The sequence below is a fragment of the Cherax quadricarinatus genome, chromosome 6 (assembly GCF_038502225.1).
Source record: "Cherax quadricarinatus isolate ZL_2023a chromosome 6, ASM3850222v1, whole genome shotgun sequence".
Taxonomy (NCBI): domain Eukaryota; kingdom Metazoa; phylum Arthropoda; class Malacostraca; order Decapoda; family Parastacidae; genus Cherax; species Cherax quadricarinatus.
The window spans coordinates 32,116,458-32,137,360 of NC_091297.1; the positions used below are offsets into that span (position 1 = coordinate 32,116,458).

Genomic DNA, 20,903 nt, shown 5'->3' on the forward strand with positions numbered 1-20,903 from the left:
GCATGCTGATCCACGGGGTTTGCTGATCCGCGTGGCTTGCTGATCCATGTGGCTTGCTGATCCACATGGCTCGCTGATCCAGGTGGCTTAGTGATCCACGTAGCTTCGAGTGGCCTCGGGCACTCGGATACACAGCTCTGGCATGCTGATCCACATGGCTTGTTGATCTACGTGTCATGCTGATTCACGTAGCTTCGAGTGGCCTCGGTCACTCGGATACACAGCTCTGGCAATGAATTCACACGAAAAACAGCAGAAAACACAGCAGAGGGAGTGATGGCGTGGTGGTGTATGGTAGTGTGGTGGCGAGGAGCGTGGGTGAGTGTATGGCGAGGGAGGATCTGGCCACTTCCTCCTCTCAAACCCACAACACGGCGAAATACTCACACTGGACGCAGAAATCTCCACAAAACTCACCTCTGGCTTGCTGAAATAGCTGTGCTGAGCTGAACAACAGCAGAACATACAAGTGATGCTGAACACGTGACTTGAGAAACAGCGTGGGACGCTGTAGCGTGGGGTCACTGGGACGCCACTTACAATTCTCGAAGAAATTCGGCAAATTACAGCTAGATCCTGCTTGTACCTGTGTCTGGATGCTCAAACGTGCAGACACGACATCAGGATAACTTGTTGAGAGACGGATGCTTCTTGTATAGGGTGATATAGTGAAGATGACTTCATACCTCTACCTTCCCCTCTTCGGGCAAACACAGCTGCTGCGACCACCGCTTCCCACAAATGTTTAATGTGATTAATCTGGTGTTTCTGAAAGCGGGTGTGTGAATGATAAACGTATTTGGAGGCTTCTTTCTTTATTTGTAAAGTCGCGGTGGGTACACAGGCTTGTGTGTTGTGCCCATGGCCCAGGAGGGCCATCCCACGAGAGGGAGAACTAGTAGGCCTTCTGTCTTGCTGCTAGGCTGCTGTGAGAGAGTGAGTGTGGGACCAGCTTCCCACAGACCTGGAGCAGGCCCAGAGGGCAGCACCTGAGTGGTGCAAAATATGAACTAAGCTGGCAGACAGCACAAGCTGTCTGAGCAGACAGTACAGGCTGTCTACACAGTGCTTTCCTATGTCCTTCCTAAATCTGAACTTTTCCAACTTGAAACCATTGCTGCGAGTCCTGCCTTGGCTGGATATTTTCAGCACGCTATTTACATCCCCTTTATTTATTCCTGTTTTCCATTTATACACCTCAGTCAAATCCCCCCCTAATTCTGTGCCTTTCTAGAGAGTGCAGATTCAGGGCCGTCAGTCTATCCTCATAGGGAAGATTTCTGATACATGTGCGTTTTCCAGTGCATTTATATCCATTCTGTAATATGGTGACCAGAACTGTGCAGCATAATCTAAATAGAGTTGAAGAACAACCTGAAGACTTCTATTTATACTTGTTGATATGAAGCCAAGATTCTGTTAGTTTTATTGCGAACACTTATGCACTGTTGTCTTGGTTTCAGATTACTGCTAACCAGAGCTCCTAAATCCTTTTAGTAGTATTAAGATCTACACTATTCAGTTTATAAGTGGCATGGTTATTGTCCTGTCCAACATTTAGAACTTTGCATTTGTCTATATTAAACTGTATCTGCCACTTCTCCAACCACTGCATCAGTCTATTCAAATCATCCTGGAGTGCACTAATGTCCACAATAGAATTAACTGGGCCGCCTATTTTGGTGTCATCAGCAAATTTGTTATGTCACTATTTATTCCCTCATCTATATCTTTTATGTAAATTGTGAGCAACAAGGGGCCCAACACTGACCCCTGTGGAACACCGCTTATAACGTGCCCCCATTCTGATTTCTCCCCATTTATGCAAACGCTCTGCTGCCTATTTGTCAACCATGCCTTTACCCAGGAAAAAATTTCTTCTCCTATTCCGTGTGCCGTAAGTTTCCTCAAAAGTCTCTGATGTGGAATTCTATCGAAAGCCTTACTGAAGTCCATATACACAATATCAGAGTCATTACCATGATCTACCTCCTCAAACACCTTAGTGAAAAAAGTTAGCAAATTTGTAAGACAGGAACACCCCTTAGTAAAACCGTGTTGAGATTCATTTATCAATTTATGCCTGTCAAGATGGTTGTGAATTGCCTCGGCAATTATTGATTCCATAAATTTTTCCACTATGGAGGTAAGGCTTATCGGTCTATAGTTCGAAGCTAAGGACCTGTCACCTGCCTTGTAAATAGGTATTACATTTGCAATTTTCCACTTATCAGGCACTATGCCAGTTTGTACTGATATGTTGAAAAGATTAGCCAAAAGTTTGCAAAGTTCCTCTTTACATTCCTTTAACACCCTTGCAAACAATTCATCAGGACCTGGGGATTTGTTAGGTTTTAATTTCTATATTTGTCTGAGGACCATGTCACTAGTTACTGCAATTGTCCATAGTTTATTATCGTCCTGTTCTACATAATTTATTATTTCTGTAATTTCGCTAGTATCTTCCTGAGTAAAAACTGAGAGGAAGTAAGAATTGAAAATTTCACACATATTCCTATCACTGTCAGTGATCTGACCTGAGTTACTCTTAAGTGGGCCTATCTTGTCTCTAATCTTACTTCTGTATATCTTAAAGAACCCTTTTGGGTTAGTTTCCGAATCCCTTGCAATCTTAGCCTCATAATCCCTTTTTGCTTTTCTTATTCCTTTCTTTATTTCTCTCTTTAACTGAATAGATTGATTTCTTAACTGCCAATCCGCTCTTTTGATACGCCTATATATGCCTCTCTTTTGACCAATGAGATGTTTTAATCTATTGTTCATCCATTTGGGATCATTTTTGTTGGATCAAATTTCCCAAGTCGGAACAAAACTTGACTGAGCAGCTAGAACTATGCTCTGAAAAACGTCATACTGGCAACCAACACCAGCTACCTGACCCATAGTCAGATCATCCCAATTTAGCCCACCCAGGTAATTTTTCAGTCCCATAAAATCAGCCAATCGAAAGTCTGGGACAGAGACTTGACTGCAGTTTACTGGGTAATTCCATGATATATTGAAACTAAGTGATTTGTGATCACTTTCCCCAAGCTCACCATTAACCACAAGATTATTAATTAGTGAATCTTTGTTGGCAAAAACCAAGTTAGGCAGATTGTTTCCTCTTGTTGGTTCTGTCACAAACTGTTTAAAAAAAAAAAACAATCCTGAACTTTATCAGAGAGTCACTAGACTCAAGATTTCCTGTCAAATTGTTCCAATCAATTTGTCTAAACTTAAAATCCCCCATTAACACAACATTTTCATATTTAGACGCCTGATGAATTTCGTCCCATAGCAGCTTACTGCACTCTCTATCAAGGTTTGGGGGCCAATATGTCACACCCAAAATTAATTTCTCACGATCCTCGAGAAACTGTAGCCAAACAGATTCTGTGTCTGATGTTTCTAATCTTACATCATGTCTAACACTACAATTTAAATTATCTCTGACATACATCGCCACTCCACCACCCTTCCTGTTGACCCTATGAGTGTGGAATAGTTTATAACCCTTTATGCTGCATTCAGAAGGCATTTCTCTATCCTTCAAGTTGAACCAGGTTTCAGCGATAGCAATAATATCTATATTATCTGCACTTGCGAGTAATCTTAGCTCATCTATCATATTTCTTAGACTCCTACTATTTGTATAGTAAACCTTAAGGGAGCTAGTCACTCATTGCCCTCTACTATCTCTCTTCGTTTGTTGATCAGTTGCTTTGCCTTTATTAGGAACTTTATTTTGAATATTGTCTTTCAAACATATCCCTGAGGTATCCTAGTAATATCTGCTGTTTCCAACAATAATACTGCAGCCTGATTGTTTCCCACAAACACCTATACCTCTATAATCTATCAGTTTAAAGTCCTAGACAAGTCATCAATTACCCCTTCAGTTGAATTGGCTAATGCAACCACTCCAACCCCGGAGAGATGAACCCCATCCCTTACATACATATCATGTTTGCCATAGAATTTGTCCCAGTTATCAATGAATGGGATTGTAAGTTCCTTGCAGTACCTGTCTAGCCAGAAATTTATACCAATTGCCCTAGACATCCATTCATTGCCCACCCCTCTTCTAGGCAAGATGCTACATATGATTGGGATCTCTCCCTTAGACCTGACTACTTCTATAGCTAACCTATACTTATCTAGTAGCTCCTGTCTCCTGCCCTTCCCAATGTCATTTCCACCAGCACTAAGACAGATAATGGGCTTGTTCGCATTACCTGACATAATATTATCCAACCTGCAGACTATATCACCAATGCCAGCTCCTGGGAGGCACACCCTGTCTGATTTTCTATCATTGTTACAAAAAGCACGGTCCATATATCTTACCTGAGAGTCTCCCACAATCAGAATATTCTTACCTTGATTAGCAGGGGAGTCAGAGGTACTTTTAACCTCACTAACCACTGAAGTACACTCGTCTTGGTGAAGACAGAATCGATTTCCTACCTTCACATCTTCTTTATTAACCCTTCTTATCTTCCTTCTTCCTGAACTGTGAACCACTTGCCATTTAAAGCGGCTGCCACTCTCAGTGGTGGTAAGCATTTCCTCCTTACCAGCACCAACTATCTCGCACTCACTCCCAAACACATCTAGGCCAAGCTTCAGCCTCCTATTTTCCTCCTGTAGAAGTAGAACCTCCTTCAACACTTTAACCTGAGATTCTAAAACAATACAACAAGTCATGGTGCTTGGTAACACCCCACACTAATACCCAGACAGCTCAGGACAGGTATGACCACACGTAACCACTGACCTCAGCGTTAGTCATATTGCCATGTATTTTTCAAATAAGCATTAATTTTCTAAATAAATGTCTTATTTAATTACTGTCTCAATTAATATGCACACTACTGTAGCTGTTAGGTTTCGTTTGCATCGAAATCTTTGCGATAAAGTGACCTGGTTGGCAGAGCTCTTGCTTCACACGCTGAAAGGGTGGAAGGGTGGAAACATTGGGCTTGTTTCCTTACATTGGTTGTCTATGTTCCCCATCAGTGAAAATTCACAAGTACCTGGATGTTAGTCAACTGGTGTGGGTCGCATCTTGGGGCAAAACTGACCTAATTGCCAAAAATGCTCTGCATAACAAGCGGCTTTCTATATAGTAGTATGTCACTTATGTCATCTAGGCCTGTGTACCTTGTACATGTACTTCTCGATTTGCCGGTACTCTCCCGGCCCAGGCCTTTTCCAAGTGGTGGCTTGGTCTTGCCTCCCGTTCTCGGGAGTATCTCAGACTAATGTCTGCCATGGGAGAAGGTACAAGTACCTCCTCATCGTTGGGACCAACTGTCCCCAGGCCTAGCTACACTGCCCGCCCTCACGGGGCTCGTAGGCAGAAGCTAGGCCTCTCTGGTCGGCCATCCCCGCCCCAAGGGGGCTAATGGGAATGGCAGTCTTGTAAGGTGCAAGCTCGGGATAAGGGACCTACCCTGCCCTAGAAGAGCTGGGCATGGTGTCGATCTTCTGTACATGTACTTGTAGAAATAAAAATATTATTATTATTATTATTATTAATTATTATTATTATTATTATTATTATTATTATTATTATTATTATTAATGACTCATCTGATCAGCATGAAAGTTTATCCACTGGTGTGGTTCTCTGAACACAAGGTTTACGCGTAAAGTCTGCTGGCTCACAAGTTATCGTTCATTTCTTGAGAACGCCTTTTTCGATAGGCTTCAGGTTTTCAACGCTTGCGTAATGTTTCCTGGACTAAGTTGATGGGACTATTAGAATGCGTTGGTGCCCTATTAATAATAATAATAAAATAATAATAATAATAATAATAATAATAATATCTATTTCTGATAAATTAGACACATGTGCAACTTGTCTGTTCTCTGAACCATTCACCTACATCTTTATTTCTACAAGTACATGTACAAGGCATACAAGCCTAGCTGATATCAATGACATACTACTATATAGAAAGCCCCTTGTTATGCAAAGCATTTAGGGCAAATTAGGTAAATTTTTGTCCCAGGATGTGACCCACACCAGTCGACTAACACCCAGGTACCCATTTTACTGATGGGGGAACATGGACAACAGGTGTCTTATGGAAACACGTCCTAATGTTTTCCAGCCGTACCAGGGTATCGATCACCTTACCTATATGAGCTGAGTGCTCTAACGATCGAGCTACGAGAAATGCAGTGCTACAATAGGCCGTTCTCAAATTTTGTTTCTGTTTTATTGGTTGGGATATGCTCCTCTGATCGATTTCAAAATTTTAACACTTGGGGTATCCTATTTAAGATATAGTTACAGTTTTAATGGATTATTTGGTTGCATTACTTTACCTTAATAAATTCTGTGTAATAACTGTAAAATGCATCCTCTGGTCAACTTGAAATTTTTAATGCTGATTTATTTTTCCCAGGGAAACAATTTTTTGATATCAGATCGTTTAAGTTAACATGTGTCAAGTTTATTAATCAAACTGGTTTCTGTGAAGCAACTGGATAATATCTCTTCTGAAAAGAAAGTAACCACAATATTTCACTTTCTTCAGTTTTCCTAAGTTATATCAACTTAATGTTCTTCATGTACCTATAACATCCGTGCGCCCTTAAAACCACTGTTAAATATTTGTATGAATACAATAAGCGTATATAAAATTTACTTATTTAATTCCTTACTGTACTTACTTTCTTAGAGTTATGTCAGTCTGTCTTGGAGAAATGTTTGGATTGACTTCGGGCTGTGTAGGTCCCAGTTTGCTTTTTTGGAAGAAATTAAAAAAATCGAAATAACAATTTCCATGCAATAATTTCTGAGTCCCGCATCTGATTTGCTTCAACCTATCCATGCTGATAATTTAATAATGCAAGTTCTGAGCGGCTACAAGCTTAATGTGCTTGTGTATTTTAGGATATTGGTCTCACTGGTTTCTGTGAAAGGTTTGAATTAGTTTTGATCGGTGTATGTCCTCATTTATTTACTATTTTTATTGAATATTTGTTCCTCTACGATGGTTTGAGAATAGTTTTCTTGATTCCCTTCTTAAACACTAATACTTAACTGCATTATCAACTTATGTCTCACTTTCCACCTTTCCAATCGCATACACTGCAACACAAGAGACTGACGTAATGCAGTACAGGGACTGCTGCTTGGCACATCGCAACCACCCAAGTTCATCTATTTATTATTATTATTATTATTATTATTATTATTATTATTATTATTACTATTACTGGTATTTTAAATTCTGCGGAGTGCTGGGATGAAGTCTTTAAGCGACTTGTTTAATACAGTAAAATATATTACATGTTTATGAATCCTTTTCACACACGCACAAACATATCCAACAAATACCTCTCTTTCCTCTTCCCTCCGTCTTCCCTTTCCCTCCTCCCCCTCTTCCCTTCTTCCCTTCCTGTACCCCCCCCCATAAAATAGCGACCATTTCGAAGAAACATTCAGGAAAACTGCAAACACTTTTCATTAAATGATAGCATAAAAAATCAAGCGGATAGATATTAAAATCATATTTTAAACATTTAAACATTTAAGCCTGTGTGGGTAGAGGCTCACTCGTCCGTCCTGTAATAGGAGCCTTGTATGTTATTTCAAGCTTACTGAGACTGTGATGCTGGCTTCCCTCAGCTACTAGCAACTGTATCTTCAGCTTAAAGCAGAGTTAATGGAAGCTAGAAGAGAGATTCAGCGATTGAAAGATATGTGCATCAATTATTCCCAGGCTCGAATATTGCTGTACAATAAATCTTTCAAAGCAGGTGAAATTGCTGATGTAGAGAGTGTATAGAGAACTTTTCCCGCACATATAAGTTCCATCAAACACCTCAACTACTGGGAACGCTTGGAAGCACTTAACTTGTACTCGCTGGTACGTAGGCGAGAGAGATATATCATAATCTACACTTGGAAAATCCTAGAACGAATGGTCCCGAATCTACACACACAACTCATTCCCTTCGAAAGTAAAAGATTAGGGAGGAGATGCAAAATACCCCCAATGAAACGGGGGCGCCATTGGTACACTAAGTGAAAACACCGTAAGTGTCCGGGGCCCAAGACTGTTCAACAGCCTCCCACCAAGCATAAAGGAAATTACCAATAGGCCCCTGGCTGCCTTCAAGAGGGAACTGGACAGATACTTAAAGTCGGTGCCGGATCAGCCGGGCTGTGGTTCGTACATTGGACTATGTGCGGCCAGCAGTAACATCCTGGTTGATCAGGCCCTGATCCACCGGGAGGCCTCGTCGTGGACCGGGCCACAGGGGCACTGATCTCCGGAATACCCTCCAGGTAGACTGCAGTTAGGTAGACAAAAACAGCTGTGTCAGTGATTGGACCAGCACTAGGATGCTGAAGCTAAGGAAGGGTCAGGATACTGCTGTGGAGACCAGCAGTTTCTTCTCAATGTTGGCAGACGAATTTGAACTGACGATCATAGACACCCCAGCAAAGACCATCCCAATGAAGATCGTTGAGAATACAATGACGAACACCATCAGTGACTATAAGAACACTGTTTTTGTTGGGGACAATAAAGTTTATGGATGGTGCGGTTTGTCTTGGAGATAGGAAGAAGAGGCAGAGGGTTTGCTTTGCTTGGATTGGGATATAGAATATTGTTAGCCATCTGGACATCATGAGCATTCCTATCATTTCAGTGCTGGAGGCAACGATGTTGGCAGATATAGGAGTAAGGACCTAGTTAGCAGGTATAGGTGGGGTGGCACTAAATGTCAGATAACATTTAAATTGCTGTCGCAAAGGTGATATAAAGAATGAAACAACACACAGTATGTCTGGGTACAGTTTTCAGAAGGGCATGAAAAATTAATGGGGTAGGGACCAAGGTAGACTACTTTCAAGATCGTTTTTAGGAGAAGTTTGTGACAGAAGCAACGAGGTGAAATAGCTTGACTGATTTGGTTTTGGATAACAGGGATACCCTTGTTAATAATCCAGAGATTACAGAAGAACCTGGCACGAATGGAACTATGATAGTAAGTATAATTCAGTCCCAGATTTTCGCTTAGCAGATAACACCTCTCATCTGTGGACTGGGGTAACGAAAAGAACTATCAGTATGTCAAATTTCTAAACACTATACACGATTCCCAAAGAACATTTATTCCGTTTAGAGAAATGAAAGCAAATAGAAATGATCCTAAATGGATGAAAACAGGCTAAAATATCTTTTAAGACAAAATAAAAAAAAAATGTGCTTATCAAAAGAGTTGAGGGCCATCTTATTAATCAATATATTCACATTATCAGCTAAGAAAAGCTAAACGGTAGTATGAAATCAAAGTTGCTAAGGTTTCCAAAACAAACCCGAAAGTTTTTTTTCAAAGTATATAAAACAAAAGACAGAGAAAAGTTGGTTCTCTTAAAACTAAGTCTGGACAGCTTATTAACAATGAGAATGAAATGTGCTCGATTTTTAATATATATTTCCTCTCAGTTTTTACTCAAGAAGACACAACATTGAGGAATTAGACATATATGCAACATTTGGGCATGTTTATTTGCAGACGTTTTACCATCCAGTGACTTTATCAATACAAATTCAAGGACGTAATGGAAGGACTATATAAACTATATGCAAAAGATGAGGTATTCAACCCCTCAGCCTTGGAGTTAGTGAAGATTAGCGCGGTCTTATATACTGGCGCCAGGTGACGTACGAGCAGCAGATGAAGGCACTGTCACTGGTAGGCGGGATTCCTCAGTGAAAGTAGGTCATACCTAAGGGATGGGCCAGGGGTAGTTAAGCCATGTACAACTTGTCAGACACAGCAACATCATGGAATCTTGGTTCAGATGACATCTCAACAACCTTCATAACCACTATTGACTCGTTCCTTGGGTATGACCTCCTTCCACTGGGGAACCCCGTCTACCAGTGACAATGTCTTCATCTGCTGCACATTCCTCACCCGACGCTAGTATATAATCGCCAGTCTTCATGTCTGTGCTTCAGATTCTTCAACTCCTAGGGTGGGGGACTGATTACTCATCTTTTGTACATAATTCTACAGTCTTCCCATTATGTACTTGAATATGTATTGATAAAGCCACTGGATGGCGAAACATCTGCAAATAAAGATACCCAGATACTGTTTATGGGTCTAATTCTTCATCTTGTCGGTACTGTATACCATTCATGTACAGACACAACAATAATCCAGTAATTAATTATTATAGTGGGAGTGAAGAAAATAAGTTATGTAATATCACAGTCACTAGGGATAAGGTAAGCCAACAGCTTGACCGATTAAAGTACAATAAATCCCCAGGCCCTGATCCAATTTGGCACTGGTCTGGCGTGGTATGTGCCTGGCGTGGCACTGGTCTGGCGTGGTACGTGTCTGGTGTGGCACTGATCTGGCGTTGTACGTGTCTGGTGTGGCACTGGTCTGGTGTAGACTAGTATAGTGTAACCTTGTCTGGTATGGCACTAGTCTTCTGTTGACTGCTCTGGTAAGGCGCATGTCTAGTAGACTGGTCTTGTGTGAACTGTTCTGATGCGAACATGTAACAAATTGGTGAAGTGCTGTCACAACCCAATCAAGTGCTGCGACAACTTAGTCAAGTGCCATCACAACCATGCCGAGTGCCATCACAACCTAGTCATGTACCATCACAACCTAGTCATTTGGCGTTACAACTTAATCAAGTGTCGTCACAACCTTGTCAAGTGCCTTTACAAACTATTCAAGTGTTACAATCCAGTGTCTTCATAGCTCAATTAGGTGTTAACCCAGTTAACGCCTAATTGGGTTGCCTTCAGAACCTAGTTAAGTGCCTTACAACCTAGTTAAGTGGCCTTACAACCTAGTCAAGTGGCCACACAACCTAGTCAAGAGCCCTCACAAACTAGTCAAGATGCTTCACATCCTAGTCAAGTGGCCTCACAACCTAGTTAAATGGTTTCACAACCTAGTTAAGTGCCCTCACAACCGAGTTAAGAGGTCTCATCTTTAGTCAAGTGTCCTCGCAACCCAGTCAAGTGGCCTCACAACCTAGTCAAGTGGCCTCACATCCTAGTGAAGTGGCCACACAACCTAGTCAAGTGGCCACACAACCTAGTCAAGTGGCCACACAACCTAGTCAAGTGGCCACACAACCTTGTCAAAGTGGCCACACAACCTATTCAAGTGTCCTCACAACCTAGTCAAGTGGCCACACAACCTAGTTAGGTGACCTTACATCCTAGTCAAATGGCCACACAACCTAGTTAAGTGGCTTCACAGTTTAGTTAGATACCATCAGAATCCAGTTAAATGCCGTCACAGCCTTAGTCATGTTCCATCATACACTAATCAGATCCAGTCAAGCAAGTATACTTAACCTTGCCACCACCTGACCTGTCCACTCTCTCTCAGCCCAGACAACGACCACAACGACCGCTGGAGCAACGTTCACCCCCACAACAATGCCCATCATTGCCCTCTACAGGATGTATTTTTTCTGTACGAGGTACATGTTAGGGGACCTGCAGTGCCAATCATCTCCCTCTGCAGGGAGTGGCTTTCATGAAGGTAAACAAGCCTCAGAAAGCAAAGAATCCAGAAACTGTGTGGAAGTTTCACCTCTCTGCAAGATACCTCCGAGAAATCCAAAGTATCATTCAGAAGACAGAGCAGCTTGGAGGATGTGAGTTTTAGACAAATATATGAAGAAAAGACAGAAGTTGCAGAATAAGACTGTATTGGGACAACGTTGAGCTCTGTGTAACTTTTCGTTAAGCTATGACCTACTAGAGCTCTGAAATACCTGGACAATGAGCGATGTAGATGGAGCAAGCCACCAGCCGGTACTTCGTCAACATCCAAAAATTAGCTTAATATCAAAGGTCCCACAATAGGAACCATATGTATTTGAGCTTCCTTCCACGGAATGGATGTTGGGTACTCAAACTAGATACTTCGGCGGCAAATTCTAAAATCTTGATAAAACTTTACACAGGGCGAAAAGATGGCCCAATTAAAAAAACAAAAATCTTTAACGTGTGTGGAAGCCATCATACGGATAAGCAATTTTTTTCCTTCTTTTCGATAATTATGTTTCCCGGTGATTAACTTGACATTTTTTCCTCAGACCTTGAAAGTTGGTAGACAGGGATCTCTTGATCATCAACACTGAGGCAAGTTGGTAGAGAGAAATTTAGTTCGCCAAACTTACCAAGATAAAAACGAAATCATAGCGAGGTCAAACCTGAAAGTGAGTGAGATGGGGAGTAGTCCGGGTTAGGAGGAAAGCAGAAACTATTAAGTAGGTGATGGTTTAATATGGCAACTGGCTTAGGCTAACGTCAAAGAATAACCCACGACCTCTCACAGTTACTGAGGCTGATGGACAGGAGCAAAGAAAATGAAAGGTTTAAACCTGATTAACTAGTTCACATTTCTCTCTACTGACATGAAGTAAATTAATGTATTTGACCTTATTGATATAAGGTAAAGTATTAAATTACAACTGCGAGGCAAGAAAAGGAATGATAGTAAAAAAAAATCGTGAATAAAGGCGCGTTAGTAATCCTGCTATGTTTACGAGCAATTACGGAAATATACGAAACTCGTTTATGATTTTCATTTCACACACACTGAGTCAAACTGACGATCAGAAATGCGCAAAAAACGGCGCCCGCAGTCAGAGACGCACTATGAAGCACTAGCAATCAGAGATGCACAAAGAATTGACGGTCACAGACACAAGAAATACTAACAGTCACAGACACGAGAAACAGCACTGACAATCAGAAAAAAAGAGTAACCCTTGTAATCAAAGACACTGCAAAAGTGTTACCGACGATCAGAGGCCCACGTTCTTGACCTGAGTGCAACTAGCACCAACCATGAATTCCGAATTATTAAAAGTTCGGTAAGTTTTTTTCTCGGAAAAAATATTAGTCTTAATAGTTTACTGAGAGGAGAGCCAAGATCAAACTTTCTTCTGAAACTCTTGCCAGATCTTGCATGAGCTGGTTGCACTCTTGCAAGACATCAGCTGGCTGCACTCTTGCAAGACATCAACTGGCTGCACTCTTGCAAGACATCAACTGGCTGCACTCTTGCAAGACATCAACTGGCTGCACTCTTGCAAGACATCAACTGGCTGCACTCTTGCAAGACATCAGCTAGCTGCACTCTTGCAAGACATCAACTGGCTCCACTCTTGCAAGGCATCAACTGACTGCACTCTTGCAAGACATCAGCTAGCTGCACTCTTGCAAGGCATCAACTGGCTGCACTCTTGCAAGACATCAACTGGCTGCACTCTTGCAAGACATCAACTGGCTGCACTCTTGCAAGACATCAACTGGCTGCACTCTTGCAAGGCATCAACTGGCTGCACTCTTGCAAGACATCAACTGGCTGCACTCTTGCAAGACATCAACTGGCTGCACTCTTGCAAGACATCAACTGGCTGCACTCTTGCAAGGCATCAACTGGCTGCACTCTTGCAAGACATCAACTGGCTGCACTCTTGCAAGACATCAACTGGCTGCACTCTTGCAAGACATCAACTGGCTGCACTCTTGCAAGACATCAACTGGCTGCACTCTTGCAAGACATCAGCTGGCTGCACTCTTGCAAGGCATCAACTGGCTGCACTCTTGCAAGACATCAGCTGGCTGCACTCTTGCAAGGCATCAACTGGCTGCACTCTTGCAAGGCATCAACTGGCTGCACTCTTGCAAGGCATCAACTGGCTGCACTCCTGCAAGGCATCAACTGGCTGCACTCTTGCAAGACATCAGCTGGCTGCACTCTTGCAAGACATCAACTGGCTGCACTCTTGCAAGACATCAGCTGGCTGCACTCTTGCAAGACATCAACTGGCTGCACTCTTGCAAGACATCAACTGGCTGCACTCTTGCAAGGCATCAACTGGCTGCACTCTTGCAAGACATCAACTGGCTGCACTCTTGCAAGACATCAACTGGCTGCACTCTTGCAAGACATCAACTGGCTGCACTCTTGCAAGACATCAACTGGCTGCACTCTTGCAAGACATCAGCTGGCTGCACTCTTGCAAGGCATCAACTGGCTGCACTCTTGCAAGACATCAGCTGGCTGCACTCTTGCAAGGCATCAACTGGCTGCACTCTTGCAAGGCATCAACTGGCTGCACTCTTGCAAGGCATCAACTGGCTGCACTCCTGCAAGGCATCAACTGGCTGCACTCTTGCAAGACATCAGCTGGCTGCACTCTTGCAAGACATCAACTGGCTGCACTCTTGCAAGACATCAGCTGGCTGCACTCTTGCAAGACATCAACTGGCTGCACTCTTGCAAGACATCAACTGGCTGCACTCTTGCAAGAAATCAGCTGGCTGCACTCTTGCAAGGCATCAACTGGCTGCACTCTTGCAAGGCATCAACTGGCTGCACTCTTGCAAGGCATCAACTGGCTGCACTCTTGCAAGGCATCAACTGGCTGCACTCTTGGAAGACATCAACTGGCTGCACTCTTGCAAGACATCAACTGGCTCCACTCTTGCAAGACATCAGCTGGCTGCACTCTTGCAAGACATCAACAGGCTCCACTCTTGCAAGACATCAGCTGGCTGAACTCTTGCAAGACATCAGCTGGCTGCACTCTTGCAAGACATCAGCTGGCTGCACTCTTGCAAGACATCAACTGGCTGCACTCTTGCAAGACATCAACTGGCTGCACTCTTGCAAGGCATCAACTGGCTGCACTCTTGCAAGGCATCAACTGGCTGCACTCTTGCAAGGCATCAACTGGCTGCACTCTTGGAAGACATCAACTGGCTGCACTCTTGCAAGACATCAACTGGCTCCACTCTTGCAAGACATCAGCTGGCTGCACTCTTGCAAGGCATCAACTGGCTCCACTCTTGCAAGACATCAGCTGGCTGCACTCTTGCAAGGCATCAACTGGCTCCACTCTTGCAAGACATCAACTGGCTCCACTCTTGCAAGACATGAAAATGAATGATGGATCACTGCAACCGACACAGACTCACCTCCTTCCAGTACCTGACACAAAAGCGTACATCAAGAGTGCCTTACCTTGACTGACTCCCGTAAATTTTTGGGGTTATGGATGGGAATAACAAATTACCTTGGCAGACTTGGGTAAAACATTAAAGCAATAACTGGAAGGATAAGTTACCTTGGCAGACTTGGGTAAAACATTAGGGTAACGGCTGTGATGTGCGGGACAGCTGACTACGTCAGGTTCTTACCTCGGGCGCTAGATGCCTCCACCAGCACCTGTGGGAGGACAGCAAAAATGGCAGTGTTACTTTTTCTCAGTGACAGTGTGTCAGCGTACCCCAGACAGTGAGCCCCGGGGACACCCTAGGAGCTGAACCCTGGGGACATCCCAGGTGCTGAGCCCCAGGGACATCCTAGGTGATGAGTACACCCTAGGTGCCGAGCCTCGAGGACACTGAAGGTGCTGAGTCCTGGGGCCACCCCAGGTGCTGATCCCCGGGGGATAGTATTGGAAACATATTCAATTGAAAATTATATTTCAGAAGTTATTAGAAAGAAGATATATTACAAATAATTGATAGAACAATAGTAATTTATTAGATACTATATTACAATGATATGTTATACAACATATTGTACATACTACTACACATCGGCTGTTTTCTCAGAGGAATGGATGACCCATAGAAGGAAACACATTCACCATCACTTAATCAGTAGCTGTCTTGTCAGATATGAGCTGAAAATTTGAATTAAATGACCCTCTGAACTAAAATATAGCCTCCCCTCTTTTAGAGTGCAGACAAGGTACTTCCCACTTCCAGAATTCAAGTCCGGTTGACCTGTTTTCTTACATCCTTGACTAATATTATATAGGGAAATATAGACAATGTCACATGGAAACTATAAAATATAATCCTGCATAAAAATTATATTACAAAATTAATTATGGAAGAGTGTTCAGGTAGACATTTTAGAACGCAGAATGACAGAGGACAATTAAAAGAAGGCTTAAAATACTTGCAGACATTATCGTAGACAGTCTGCAGATCACCAGCAGATGTCGTCTTCCCATTACGAACTTGTCCAGCGCCACGTTAAAAGGTCCATTCTCATCTCAGTCTTCAGTTTTAAACAATATCCCTCTTGGAGTTGCGGAGAAACGTCCAGTATCTCAGGTTATACGGAATTTCATTGTACATTTGATTTAATGATATGTAAGACTACCAAATGGTCCTAAATCCTCAGTACAAGCGACCACGTGTGTAACACCACTGCCGCTGTCATCTCCCGACACCGTGACTGTCTCCCACACAATACGTGGGAAGTGCATCTTTTCAATGGTCCTTCAGTTTTATACTCTGTTTCCATAAAACGTAACTGAGTTGCATATAACTTTTAAATTCGGAAAGGTATATCTTGACATAATTTACTGTATTAATAATTTGCAATTTTCCTTATTGCGTATACTACCAAGTGTATCATTGGCACCGGCATGTCGAGCCTCGTGACGTCACCAGTTAATAAGCCAATGAAGCTGAAAGACGTCAAAAGACTTACGGCCAATGCAGCAAATCTTTTTTTCAAGAGTGTGTGACTCACTCAAGTGTACACTTCACTAATTATCTCTAACACTACTTATAATTTATTGTAATTAATTTTAGCTCATTAGGAGAAGAATTTAAGGAATTAGCGTGACAATATGTTCATCTTCAATTTATTAATCTCCTCCTTCCTGAGTAAGTGTCACATGTTGAATATTACACATGACACATTAAATTAAACACGGAAAATATCTAAAACTTTTCCAGAGATAATATCTTCGTATCAAATGTAGTCTAGGGAAGACTTAGCAAGAACAAAGTTTGGTAGAAAAGTCATTCTAATCTTTCGTTTTCGAAAACAAGAATACTTTGTCCTTAGTCTACAAGACAACGTATTGAGAGGGAAACTATTAGCGCTGTAAGACTCATACGGGTTTAGCGTTTGTTTAATATAATAAGAATGAGAATGATGCCAGAGCTGAAGTCAAGCCAATAAGACTTGACTGGCTGTGTGCTGTAAATATGTAGCTGAGAACAGACATGACTGTGTTCTAGTGAAAAGTCATGAAAGCGGCATTTTCTTTTTAATTTCGTTACACCGCTTAACTGTTACTTGCAGACTTCCTTAAAAAAAAAAAAAACAGAACATGGCAACAGGAAATGCCTTCAGGACATTTAAAAAAATAATTTAATTTACCAGTTAAGGTTCCGTGAAATCTTTAAAGAGAAAAAGTTTAATGAGAGCACTGAAGTTGCTGCTGAAATCCTATACGTTCACTGAGGTGTACGAAGGATAAAGAATGACGTGGAATGTGAATAACCATCATTATTTATTAAAACAACAAACCGAAATTAGAAAATTTCGATTGCTTTACATTAACTGACATAAAAATCAAATCCCGATGTCTGTTTAATTAGAGCAACACAAGTATCGACTTTGATTTACGAAATCGTAATGACAAGATTGTATACAAACCATACCAAGGTTTGTTTGCGATCGGTCGGTCTGGAGTTTTATGACTCTGATCGAGGGTTCTGTCCCAGCCCGTGGTATGTTTTTTTATTTTTTTTATCGACTTTGTGAAGTCGAACAACTTTCAAGTGAAAAATGCTGAGGTTGGTCACATTCCTATTTTGGAATTTGCGAAGTCGTGAGAGGAAGGAGTTACTGGACAAACCTGAGCAGCAACACGAGACTGAACACCTAATATTATAAGATGGTTGGTGTTATATCAGTGTTACCTAGCGCCAGTCTTTAGTCACATGAAGCTGATGCCTCCACTGGCTTGGTGACTGGCTTTGTACTATGATTGATTTGGTGACTGGCTTGGTGGCTGGCTTGGTGACTGGCTTGGTGACTGGCTTGGTAAGTGGTTTGGTGACTGGCTTGGTGACTGGTTTGGTGGCTAACTTAGTGACTGGCTTGGTGACTGGTTTGGTGACTGACTTGGTGGCTGGCTTGGTGACTGGCTTGGTGACTGGTTTGGTGACTGACTTGGTGACTGGATTGGAGACTGGCTTTGTGACTGGCTTGGTAACTGGCTTGGTGACTGGCTTGATAACTGGCTTGGTGACTGGTTTGGTGGCTAGCTTAGCGACTGGCTTGGTGACTGGTTTGGTGACTGACTTGGTGGCTGGCTTGGTGACTGGCTTGGTGACTGGTTTGGTGACTGACTTGGTGACTGGATTGGAGACTGGCTTAGTGACTGGCTTGGTAACTGGCTTGGTGACTGGAGTAACAAGCCAACAAGTTAGCGTAATAACACGCAGTGCTGTGGAAGACTTTGTTCTAGACGAGAGGTCGGCGAACATTTTTTTGGGTATTACCCCAAAATAAATGTGTAGAGGGAAATTACCCACTAAACTTGATAGTCCACAGTACTGGATAAAAGCAAGAAACATTCAAATTCAAAAAAAGTTTATACGAGATAAAGCAACTTCAGAAATAAAACAAAAAATTAACAAAATAATAAAATGAAAAAAAAAAATGTACGAAATAAAAAATAGTAACAGACATATGTAATAAAAATATCGTTAGGGAACTAAAGAATTTCATTAAAAATATTTTCGCTTCTGCTTCTGGAGAAATGATGTTTTAATTTTGATATATCTGAATTGAGGCTTTTTGATGTCAGAGTAATTCGGACACTGTACTTTTTTTTTAAGTTAATGAGAGACGAAAATGCCTATATATACTCCCTCCTCTCCTTTTTGTTAGTGTGATTTTGTAAATGGTCCGAGTCGGACCGAAACGTCGTCGTAAGTTCCTCTCTTCTATGTGCGGGTTAATTGTGTATAGAAAATCCTTGTTCGCAAAGATAGGTAGTTGCAAACGGCAGTAGTATTGTATCACTTCCTTATGTGCAATTTTTAAAGCCTCCAAAAAAAAAAAAAAACAGGACAGATCAACGTAGTTCTGAATTTCAGCGCTTCGTTGTTGGAGGGAAGTTGAAGAAGTACCTCTGCCAGTCATTTAGGTTCTTCTCTGCCAGTCCTTCAGGTTCTTCTCTGCCAGTCCTTTAGGTTCTTCTCTGCCAGTCCTTCAGGTTCTTCTCTGCCAGTCCTTCAGGTTCTTCCTTGCCAGTCCTTTAGGTTCTTCTCTGCCAGTTCTTCAGGTTCTTCCTTGCCAGTCCTTTAGGTTCTTCTCTGCCAGTCCTTCAGGTTCTTCTCTGCCAGTCCTTCAGGTTCTTCCTTGCCAGTCCTTTAGGTTCTTCTCTGCCAGTCCTTTAGGTTCTTCTCTGCCAGTCCTTTAGGTTCTTCTCTGCCAGTTCTTCAGGTTCTTCCTTGCCAGTCCTTTAGGTTCTTCTCTGCCAGTTCTTCAGGTTCTTCCTTGCCAGTCCTTTAGGTTCTTCTCTGCCAGTCCTTCAGGCTCTTCTCTGCCAGTCCTTCAGGTTCTTCTCTGCCAGTCCTTCAGGTTCTTCTCTGCCAGTCCTTCAGATTCTTCTCTGCCAGTCCTTTAGGTTCTTCTCTGCCAGTCCTTCAGGCTCTTCTCTGCCAGTCCTTCAGGTTCTTCCTTGCCAGTCCTTTAGATTCTTCTCTGCCAGTCCTTCAGGTTCTTCTCTGCCAGTCCTTTAGGTTCTTCTCTGCCAGTCCTTCAGGTTCTTCTCTGCCAGTTCTTCAGGTTCTTCCTTGCCAGTCCTTTAGATTCTTCTCTGCCAGTCCTTCAGGTTCTTCTCTGCCAGTCCTTCAGGTTCTTCTCTGCCAGTCCTTCAGGTTCTTCTCTGCCAGTTCTTCAGGTTCTTCTCTGCAGTCCTTCAGGTTCTTCTTTGCCATTCCTTCAGGTTCTTCTCTGCCAGTCCTTCAGGTTCTTCTCTGCCAGTCCTTCAGGTTCTTCTCTGCCAATCCTTCAGGTTCTTCTCTGCCAGTCATTCAGGCTCTTCTCTACCAGTCCATCAGGTTCTTCTCTGCCAGTCCTTCAGGTTCTTCTCTGCCAGCCCTTCAGGTTCTTCTCTGCCAGTCCTTTAGGTTCTTCTCTGCCAGTTCTTCAGGTTCTTCTCTGCCAGTCCTTCAGGTTCTTCTCTGCCAGTCCTTCAGGTTCTTCTCTACCAGTCCTTCAGGTTCTTCTCTGCCAGTCCTTCAGGTTCTTCTCTGCCAGTCCTCCAGGTTCTTCTCTGCCAATCCTTCAGGTTCTTCTCTACCAGTCCATCAGGTTCTTCTCTGCCAGTCCTTCAGGTTCTTCTCTGCCAGCCCTTCAGGTTCTTCTCTGCCAGTCCTTTAGGTTCTTCTCTGCCAGTTCTTCAGGTTCTTCTCTGCCAGTCCTTCAGGTTCTTCTCTACCAGTCCTTCAGGTTCTTCTCTGCCAGTCCTTCAGGTTCTTCTCTGCCAGTCCTTTAGGTTCTTCTCTGCCAGTCCTTCAGGCTCTTCTCTGCCAGTCCTTCAGGTTCTTCCTTGCCAGTCCTTTAGATTCTTCTCTGCCAGTCCTTCAGGTTCTTCTCTGCCAGTCCTTTAGGTTCTTCTCTGCCAGTCCTTCAGGTTCTTCTCTGCCAGTTCTTCAGGTTCTTCCTTGCCAGTCCTTTAGATTCTTCTCTGCCAGTCCTTCAGGTTCTTCTCTGCCAGTCCTTCAGGTTCTTCTCTGCCAGTCCTTCAGGTTCTTCTCTGCCAGTTCTTCAGGTTCTTCTCTGCAGTCCTTCAGGTTCTTCTTTGCCATTCCTTCAGGTTCTTCTCTGCCAGTCCTTCAGGTTCTTCTCTGCCAGTCCTTCAGGTTCTTCTCTGCCAATCCTTCAGGTTCTTCTCTGCCAGTCATTCAGGCTCTTCTCTACCAGTCCATCAGGTTCTTCTCTGCCAGTCCTTCAGGTTCTTCTCTGCCAGCCCTTCAGGTTCTTCTCTGCCAGTCCTTTAGGTTCTTCTCTGCCAGTTCTTCAGGTTCTTCTCT

General features: G+C 42.7%; 1 protein-coding gene across 1 annotated transcript in view; it reads right to left on the minus strand.

Moving 5' to 3' along the window:
• LOC128692266 (uncharacterized) overlaps window positions 1–15,375 on the minus strand; it is a 330,098-nt gene extending 314,723 nt beyond the window's left edge. Inside the window, exon 1 of the mRNA XM_070082095.1 lies at window positions 15,237–15,375. The gene's annotated coding sequence lies outside the window, so the exon portion shown is untranslated. The remainder of the gene's footprint in view (window positions 1–15,236) is intronic.
• Window positions 15,376–20,903: the final 5,528 nt, after the last annotated feature.